The sequence below is a fragment of the Hemitrygon akajei genome, chromosome 12 (genome assembly GCF_048418815.1).
Source record: "Hemitrygon akajei chromosome 12, sHemAka1.3, whole genome shotgun sequence".
NCBI lineage: Eukaryota > Metazoa > Chordata > Chondrichthyes > Myliobatiformes > Dasyatidae > Hemitrygon > Hemitrygon akajei.
The window spans coordinates 51,249,503-51,260,263 of NC_133135.1; the positions used below are offsets into that span (position 1 = coordinate 51,249,503).

Sequence of the window (10,761 nt, forward strand, 5' to 3'; positions counted from 1 at the left end):
ATAAACAGCAGCCTGACATAGATATAGCTGTTGTCTAGGTGGTCTACAGCTGTGTGGAGAACCAGTGAGACTGAATCCACTGTAGACCTATAATGCAGTAGGCAAATTGCAATGGGTCCAGGTCCTTCCTTAGGCAAGAGTTAATTCTAGCCATTATCAATTTCTCAAACCACCTCATCATTGTAGATAAGACTGCTACCGGGTGATAGTCACGGAAGCAAATTATCCTTCCCTTCTTGGATAAATTGCCTGGTATGATTTTTGCCTTTTTGAAGCAGGTGGGAACTTCTGACAGCAGCACCAAGAGATTGAAGATGTCCTTGAACATTCCAGCCAATGGTTTGGCACAGGTTTCCAATGGCCTGCCAGGTGCACGATCGGAGCCTGACGCTTTGCAAAAATTCACCCTCTTGAAAGGTAGTTCAGATATCCCTTGCGATTAGAATAAGCATACACATATACATTACAAATTGGTTACAAGTGAGTAAAAGGCAGACCTTTTGTGGAGAAAAAGGGAAAGGCCCTGCACGTAAAGAACCCAAAATTATCCTTTGAGGCAAGTAAGAAGATGGAATTGGTGACCAAAGCAGCAGTTTGAGGAATGGGCAGCATTGCTAAGCGAAATGACTGCTAACCCTAAGCAAGTACTCGCAAATGTGGGCAGGAGAATGAGGAAGGTCATAGTTTAGGAGACTCCTAAGTAAATGGGCTGAAAATGGCAGATGGAATTTAATGCAGACAAGTGCAAGGTGTTGCAGTTCAGTACGACCAACCAGAGTAGGTCTTAAGCAGTGAACGATAGGGCACTGAGGAGTGCAGTAGAACAAAGGGATCTGGGAATATAGATCCATAATTTATTGAAAGTGGTGGCACAGGTAGGTAGGTTTGTAAAGAAAGCTTTTGGCACATTGGCTGTCATAAATCAAAGTACTGAGCACAGGAGATCGGATGTTATGTTGAAGTTGTATAAGACATTGTTTTTGCCTACTTTGGAGTATTTTGTGCAGTTTTGGTCACCTACCTACAGGAAAGAGTACAGGTTGAAAGAGTACAGAGAACATTTACAAGGATTTTGCCAGGACTGGAGGACCTGAATTATAAGGAAAGATTGAATAGGTTTGGGCTTTATTCCTTGGATCGTAGAAGACTGAAGGGAGAGTTGATGGAAGTATACAAAATTATGAGGGGTATAAGTAGGTTAAATGCAACCAGGCTTTTTCCACTGAGGTTGGGGGGGATGAAGCGTGAAAGGTGAAAAGTTTAAGGGGAACATTAGCAGAAATGTCTTCATTCAGAGGATACTGAGAGTGGCACTAAACATAAATGTCACTAAACCAGCATGACAACCAGTCATACAGTGCCTTTAAAAAGTATTCACCCCTCCCCCCGAAAGTTTTTATGCTTTATTGTTTTAAAACATTGAAGCAGGCTGAATTTAATTTGGCTTTTTTGACACAGAACATACAGAAAAGATGCTTTTGTGTCAAAGTGAAAACAGATTTCTGCAAATATAAAACACAAAATAATTAATTGCATAATTACTCACCCCTTTCAAAAATCCATTTAGTAGATGCACCTTTGGCAGCAATTACAGCCTGAGTCTGCGTGGATAGGTCCGTATCAGCTCTGCAGGACTGGACACGCAATTTTTTTCCCATTCTTCTTTACAAATCTGCTCAAGCTCTGTCAGATTTCATGGGGATCATAAATGAACATCCCTTTTCAAGTCCAGCCACAAATTCTCATTTGGATTGAGGGCTGGACTCTGACTTCACCACTCCAGGACATTAACATTGTTGTTTTCAAGCCATTCCTGTGTAGCCTTGGCTTTACGCTTTGGGTCATTGCCTTGCTGGAAAACAAATTTTTTCCCAAGTTGCAGTTCTCTTGCAGACTGCATCATATTTTCCTCCAATATTTCCCCATATTTTGCTGCATTCATTTTACCCTCTACCTTCACAAGACTTCCAGGGCCTATTGCAGTGAAAAATCCCCACAACATTTTGTAGCAACCACCATGCTTCATGGTAGGGATGGTGTGTTTTTGATGATCTGCGGTGTTTGGCTTATGCCAAACATAGCATTTAGTCTGTTGGCCAAAAAGCTCAGTTTTGGGTTTAACAGACCATAGAACCTTCTTCCAGCTAATTGTAGAGTCTCCCACATGCCTTCTGGCAAACTCTAGTTGAGATTTCATGTGAGTTTTTCAACAGTGGCTTTCTCTTTGCCACTCTCCCAGAAAACTGTAACTGGTGAAGCACCCAGGCAACAGTTGTGTACGCAGTCTCTCCCATCTCAGCCACAGAAGCTTGTAACTCTTCCAGAGTTGTCATAGGTCTCTTGGTGACCTCCCACACTAGTCCCCTTCTTGCATAGTCACTCAGTTTTTGAGGACAGCCTGCTATGGTCAGATCTACAGCTATGCCATATTCTCGCCATTTCTTGATAATTGACTTAACTGTACTCCAAGGGATATTCAGTGACTTCGAAATTTTCTTATATCTATCTCCTGACTTGTGCTTTTCAATAACCTTTTCACAGAGTTGTTTTGAGTGTTCTTTTACCTTCATGGTGTAATTTTTGCCAAGATATTGACTCACCAGCTGTTGGAACTTCCAGATACAGGTGTATTTTTACTACAATCAATTGAAACACCTTGATTGCACAGGGGTGAACTCCATTTAACTATTTATGTGACTTGTAAAACTAATTGGCTGCACCTGTGGTGATTTGGTGTGTCACATGAAAGGGGGTGAATACTTAAGCAATCAATTAGTTTGTGTTTTATATTTGTAATTAATTTAGATCACTTTGTAGAGATCTGTTCTCACTTTGACACAAGAATATTTTTCTGTTGATCAGTGCCAAAATAAAAGCAAATTAAATCCACTGTGACTCAATATTGTAAAACAATAAAAATGAAAACTTCCAGGGTGGGGGGGGGGGGGTGTGAATGCTTTTTATAGGCACTGTATATGGTGCTCCACCTGTTGCACAGGAACTCATGTTCTTAATTGGAATACATCTATCCTGAATGTATATTTTGAGCTCGTCATAGATTGATTCTCTATTGATATGTCTTTAACTTTTTGCAAAAGAGAATCTCTTTATAAACTTTTCAATTTTAGATAAACCATAAATATGCCAGTAGCAATGCCTCATCTCGCACAGTTGACTCATCCAGTTGTATCCCAAATTCTGTTTTTGTAGCTCTATGCATCGTTGATATTCAATGTCTTCACTCATTTCATCAATATGACGAACTATTGAGTTATTACTCAGTGGAGTTGATTTTTAAATACTGGTATCCATTTTGAGAGCAGTGGTCACCATTTCTGACACAGCAGGCATTCTTAATCTTTTACCAGCTGTATGACATTTCCCAGAATTTGCTATCATTTTGGAAATGTTATAGAAGCAATGGGACAACTATCAAGGTCATTTTTAGCTTTCGAGGTAAAAGATTTGAGTGTGCAATACTTTTCAAATGCTTCTTTCATCTTCTGGAACTGAGCAATACCATAAGTAGCCTTTTCAGGGTGTCTTTTACGGAAGTGTTCCTGCAATATTGATGGTTTTGTGGCTTCAAGTAGACAGTACAGTATTACAAATAAGATACATGGGGTATTGCTGATCTGACAAGAACGGAATAAAATTATATGTGACATTATATTGATGCACTTTCCGTAGTTTTTGTTTCTTAGCAAGATTAGAATTTGAGGTTTCACCACCTTTAGACTTACAGAGACTGTGCCTAACATCTTTACATCATTAATGCTGCTAAATTAAAATAAAAAATTAACACAGACTGGGAATGCCTATCAAAGTTGAGGATGGCAGCGAGTTGACATGCTCAGTCATGTCTCCATCAGTCAGGGGCTTACTGACGCCCACCCAAGAATTTTGAATGCCCCCCAACAACTTCTATTTCCCTACCACCCCCTTAGGACATGTAACTACGCCCTTTGGAAATCACTGTGTTAGAGTTTTCCAATGCCGTCCTTGAACACTGCTGTGACATCTTCTAGTACCTTTCTTAATTCGCTTTCAGTTGACTCTACTTCAGGAGATGTGGCATGCAAATAGTGGATGAATTTTCAATCAAGTTGTAATTGTGTCAGCCAATTATGGCTCCACAATGTTGGCCTGCTGTTTTTATCACATACAAACCCAATGTGGCTTGTTGGTTCTTCTTTGTCCCCGGTGCAGATGCCATTTCCACAGGAATGATCTTTTTCCAGTATAGTTTCTTGGTTGGACATTTGCAGGCTTTTGGTTCAGTATCCTTGAAATGGTACTTAAGCTCATTTTGTGAAATGACCAAAACAGTTAAGCCAGTGTCCCATTCCATTTTAATTAATTTGCCATTCACTTGTGATGCACACCATATTGCCCATCTATTATTAGTTTTCACATTGTAAACCTCAACACTACCCAGTCCTGTTTCACCATTTTTCATCAACAGCATGCAGATTCGTGCCCTTTTTGAAACTGCAACTTGACTTTTTATCTTTATTTCTTCTTTGTGCAGAACATTTATTTTTGTCTGCCTGAAATGCTCTTTGTATATGTCCTTCTTTGTCGCATTCTCTTCACATTTTGTCTTTAAGCCTGCATTCTGGTGTGCATGAACTCCTGCCACAATGGCAACACAGTTCATTCAGCCAGGCCAGTTTCTGTTCTGTAACTTTGTTCATCCTCACTTTCACTCCTAACTGCAACTCAATTGCATCTCTACCTGCTTTTTCCATTGATACAAGTTCAACTGCTCTTTTAAATGTGACTTGTGCTTCAGTTTGGAGCTGTTTCTGAAAGCTTTTTTGTAAGCATCCAGAAACTAAATGATCTCTCATTGCATCATTAAGCCTATCACTGAATGGTAACGCTCGGACATCTCTTCAATCAGCCATACGCACTGAAATGGACTCCCCTTCCTTTTGATTCCACTTATGGAACCTAAAGTATTCTGCAATCAACAAAGTTTTCACTTCTAAATGTTCCTGCATTACTCGCATGATATCAGCAAAGCTCATTTCAGGTGGTTTGGTTGGAACAGTCAAACCCCTAAGCAAGCTGAATGCTTTTCCATCGATTATACTCAGCAACACTGACACTCATTTCTCATTTCATTGGCCATTCCACTTGTTTTAAAATACTACTGAATTTGCTTAGTATACATCCCCCAGTTATCTTTCATACAATTGTACACATCTATCTTTTCAATGAGCTGGCCACTTCTGCTTTTTTTAAAATGTATTATTATTTTTACCTGGTATTCATTCTCTATGAACTCATAAACTTTGTCCATTTTTGTCCTTTTTTAGCTCAACCGTCTTTCTCCCCTTGCAACGAAAAACAAGGGTTCCCTTCAACGGGAAGGGAGTCATGCTTCTTTTTAAGTATTATTCATTCCCATTATTAATTTAGTAACACCAAAATATAAAGCTAATTGAAAGAAAAATATGGAGGTGATGATAACTAATGTACATTTAGTTTTGTTTTTAACTTTAGTGAGGTGTATACTTATGATATGGTGACGTGATAACATAAGCCATTCACAGACATTCACATATAACCCGTAATGAATAATTTAAGCAAACAAAGAAATCCTAATTGGACAATATAGGAGAAGGCAGAGTTCATCTTTCCAGTTCTTAGCTTCACCCCACCCCCTCCAGTCTTCTATCATTTCACATTCCCCACCCCAACTTTCAAATTTCTTACTATCTTTCCTTTCAGTTAGCCCTGACGAAGGGTCTCGGCCCGAAACGTCGACAGTGCTTCTTCCTATAGATGCTGCCTGGCCTGCTGTGTTCCACCAGCATTTTGTGTGTGTTGCTCAAATTTCCAGCATCTGTAGATTTCCTCATGTATGCCAGGTCATTGGTGCTTTAGCGTTATGTTAACCATTACGTCACCATGTTTCCCGAAGCTTCTTAGTTTTTGTTCCGATTCCGTGTAAATGTTTTTTAGTGGAAATTGAAGGTACTGGTGAGAATGAGCCTGCACAAAACAATAGAGCACATGAAAACTATTGTCCGTTAACTACTCTCTGCATAAAGGTATATGATATAAGCAAATAAAAAGAAACAGTGTTTAGCAAATTTGTGCAAAAGTTACAGGATCACAATAATTCAAAACCCTCATAAGTTATGAAGAACTACATATTAGGAATTAGGAACTGTGAGTCAAGCGAGGCTGTCCTTGAGTATAGTTTCATTTAAAGATACGCCTTGCCACAATAGCTTTGGCACTTTCCTTGAATGGATCCTACATGACATTTCTTTTTAATGAAGTAATCATCAATCACATTTACCAGGATGCTCTCTGGATTTAGGGGCCTGGGTGACAAAGAGAGGTTGCATTGACCAGGACTTAATTCCCAGGAACGTAAGAGACTGCCAAGTGACCTCATAGAGTTATGATACACATAGACGTGGTAAAAACACATATTCTTTTTCACTGGGAGGAGGTGCTGAAATCAAGAGGGTATAAACTTAAAATCAGAGGTGAGGGCTTTAAAAAGGACATCAAAGCCAGGTTCTTCACTCAAAGGGTGGTGTAACATGAATTCTTTACCAATGGGGTTTCCTTCCTAAAACAACAGTATGGAAAGCAAGTTTACTAAGTATTGATATCAATGAAAATGAAGCCATCTCAATTAACAAATATTTTTGCTGGCACATTCCACAAAGGATCATTGTCCTGCTGACTTATTAATGCTTAGATCACTCAGAAAACAACTCAGTTTAGTTCCATCAAATCTTGAGGACAGGGTGAAAGGGAAGCAAAAATGGAATTATGTCTCAAACCATGGAGAGAGCTGTTTTAAACAGCATGGTAGTATTCTGATCCTGAGTGTCCTGCTCCTCTCCCTCATAACTTGTATGTTCTTAAAATTCTTTCTGGCAGCCATGTCCTTTAGGACTTCAACTCAAGCAGTGATGGTGCTACCAATCCACTCAATGATGGGATATTGAAATCCCTTCCCTGAGTAATTTTTATAACTTTCTTTTAGATGTTGTTCAGCGTGGAGGAGAATCGATACATCACATGAGGGACAACAATTTTTTAACAACGAGGACCATTCCCTGCCTATGTTTACTGATTGCATTGAGCTTTCATTGGGTCTGATCTCAAAGCTGTAGACTTTCTGGGGTAGTCCCTCCTACTTGCAAACCACTATAACATACCCTCTTGCCATTGGGACAGAATAATGTTAGAGAGGTTGAGAATCAAATGTTAACAATGAAAATACTTTTCAGAAAATCAAAGAGACTTAGGAGATACTAAATCTATTTGTAATATTGATTTGCAAATCATTTCAAAAGGGAAAAGCTGTATATTGAATGTAAATGACTGCCTGAACTTTGCCCATGCTGACAGTGAGGTAGAAAAGAGAGAATTAAACAAGGTATATGTTTTATTATAAGTTTAGTGATGCATCATTATATCTAATATTATATGGAGGGTACATGGGTTGTGTATTTAATATTTCAGTAATATTTGAGTAATACTGCAAATACATAGTTTGATTAAGCATTCTTGTTCATTTAAATAATTTATTACTGGTTATATGCAAAAATAAGTGAATTACATACATAATAACTCTACCCTGTAAGTGTTTGCACCTCATTTAAAATTTTAAAAAATGAAGTTAGACTCACATTTTGGACTTCTTTGATTTCCTTTCAATTAGTTTAATGTTTTAGAGTCACAAAACATAATAGTGCAAGCGAGGTACTTTTAAAATGAACCCAAGAATACTACCTACCTGATGAAGCACAGCAAGATGTTCAAGTTTTTTTAAAAAGTGCAAAGAAATGGTTGAGTAAGAAAAAGCAGCACAACACATGTTCTTCAGAAGGGGAGACATGATCGAGTTTAAAAAAGGCTGGAAATAGAAGAATTCACAGTTTCATAAACAGTGAGAGCAGGGTGATAATAATCATTAAAAAAAAGCAGGAATAGCTGACCTCATTGAAAGATAGACATGTTCCAATACTGTATACAGTACAGTATACAAAAGACAAGCAATATGGCTTACATCAGAAGTGAATAGCAAATTAATTAAAATGGACTTAGACTCTAGATCAGTTGTTTCACTCATTCCACAAAATGAATTTGTACAGCATTTCAAAGATACTGAATGGAAGCCTGCAGATATCCAACTAAGAGCTAGTACTGGAGAAAAGATACCTCCTATGAGAGTAACATTCGTAGAAATGAAATATAGCAATCAACAAGCCACATTGGGCTTGTATGTGGTAAAAACAGGTGGGCCAGCATTGTTGAGGGGCATGATTGTCTGAGGCAACTACAACATAGTTGGCAATCCATCCACCATTTGTATGCCACATCCCCCGTAATAGAGTCAACTGAAAGTGAATTAAGAAAGGTACTGGAAGATGCCACAACTGTCTCCATGCCGTACATCATGAACCATTGCCCAACAGTGGGGAAATGGATATTGGAGTCAACTTCCATGTCTTTGGTTGGAATGAATATTTGAGCAAGGAAGAACTATGCTGCTCAAAGGAAGACTGGAAGTGATGAAAGCACTAATCTGACCACAACAGATTTTGTCAGCAACATGCCTGAGAAAGCTTCTGATATGTTAATCGAGCAGTTACTTGTAAAATGTGGATTGGTTTTAAACTGGAAGAGAGTTCAAGGAGCTTCAGAAAAATTGCAAGCATTCTGCTTTTGTGAATATAAAGATCCAGAATCTACTCTGTGTGTATTGAGGTTATTGTACGAACTTCAAGAGCGAGACAAAAAGCTGCTTGTAAAAGTAAATGCAAAGACCAAAACCAAGCTGGATGGATGGAAGGCCAGAAAGAAGGGAATCAATGGAGATACAAAAGCAGAGGATTCGTCAGATGACTTTGTAAATGAGGAAACCAAGAGGAGAGATCAGATTGTAAAGTGAGCAAGGGAAGAATTAATAAGAGAATACTCCAGTGAACTCAATACACTTTCCCAAGATCAAGAAGCACATTCTAGAAAGAAGAAAAAGGACAAGAAATGTGTCCAGACCTGTTAGAACCACCTCCAGCAATCTCAGAGTCAAACACCATAGAGGAGGCCCCATCACCTGAAATAGTTTTACAGCAACAAGTCTCACCTGTCAAACAGAGTGGCTCCCCTTGTCAGGAAAGATATTATCCCACAAGAGTAAGAAATCCTCAACAGTGGTTAAATCTTTGGGCCTGAATGGGACAATATAAAAACTTCTATGCTGTGAATGGCAGTATACTAGTTGAATTACACAGTATACAGAGCTGCATTCTCTATTGAGTTGAGTATGCAGGGAGGAGTGTTGTGTATCTAGTATTTCATTAATATTTGAGTAATATTGCAAATACATTGTTGGATTAAGTGTTCTTCATTTATATAATTAATTACGGGTTATATGTAAAAGGTGACACTTCCGTGGGTACCTTGCTTAATTTTTTAAAAATTAAGTTGGATTCACATTTCAGACTTCTTTGTTTTCTTGTCAATTAATTTAGTGTATTGAAGTTACAAAATATAACAGCATGCACGCACTATACGTTTGAATTCCAATTTTAATTCTGAAAGGATCTTGGCTCTTTTAACTACTCACTGAAGATTCGCCATTGGTTCCTTTATCCAAAATTGATATTACAGGTAATAACAATAGTCATATATCCTGTGACTTCTTTCTGTGGAAATGTCCTTTGGCTCTGTGCTCTTAACAATGTTAACCAATCTGAACATTATATATATAACTCAAATACTCAATAAGATGTGGTTGAAAATACCTTAACAATTCAGTAAATGAGTCCCAGAATTTGTTCAAATACTTCTAATAAATCAATAACAGATATCTTCCAGAACAAGAGGATTTGTACATTTTCTGGAGCCAGTCTTTGGTACCAAAATAACTGTGAGACGAATAGAGTTGATGATTATTGTAATGGGTATACGGTTCAGTAACATGAGTAGAGGATCAGATGCATATTTAAATGTCAATTTCCAAAAGTAGCTGAGCAGTGTTTTTCCTCTCTGCTGATAACTTCATGGAAGTAGCATCTTGTCATCTACTTCTCCATTGATATACATTATATAGGAGTTACAAACAAACAAGCTTTGCATCGTAAATTAAGTCTTGTCATTACAAGTGAAAAATAACCATTTCTCAGGGCGTTTAGTGCTAATTGTGACATTCAGTTCTCTGGTACTGAAAAGGAGCCTTTAAGAATGTAGGGATTCAGGGTGAAATTAAATTGGATATTCTTTAAAGTTCTTATTTGTTTTTCTTTCTATCACTTTCTGTTTCTCATTTCCAATCAGTATTAATTACTGGCATCTTTAACATATTAAAAATATTCCAAGGCTTGAGTCTTCCTCTTCCTACTTCATATGGTGAAATACTATCACCTCACAATATCGGCAGCTGGGAAAAGATCAAAAACCTAAATGTGCAAGGACAACTCTTCCTGACAAAGGACTCTGTGGCTCAGATTTTGTAGTCAGGAGGAAGCCATCTGTGCTTTAAGGACTAAATTCATGCATCATTTTTCTGAACATATGGTTATGGATTTCCTGGATATTGAAAATCCCTTGCCTCTGAGATGGCCAGGTTGTCCTTTTACAAATTGCTTCATGTACTGAGTGGCAGTCAGTTGAGAAACTTCGATAACTGGCTAATTTGGACTCACTGGCTTAACCACCTGTCAAAGTTATCACCAGGCTGTTGTTAAGGTCATTCCAAAAGAAATTAAATCATTTGTA

General features: G+C 38.1%; 1 pseudogene; it reads left to right on the plus strand.

Moving 5' to 3' along the window:
* The first annotated feature begins 8,425 nt into the window (after window positions 1-8,425).
* LOC140736626 (RNA-binding protein 25 pseudogene) lies at window positions 8,426-9,046 on the plus strand (annotated as a pseudogene).
* Window positions 9,047-10,761: the final 1,715 nt, after the last annotated feature.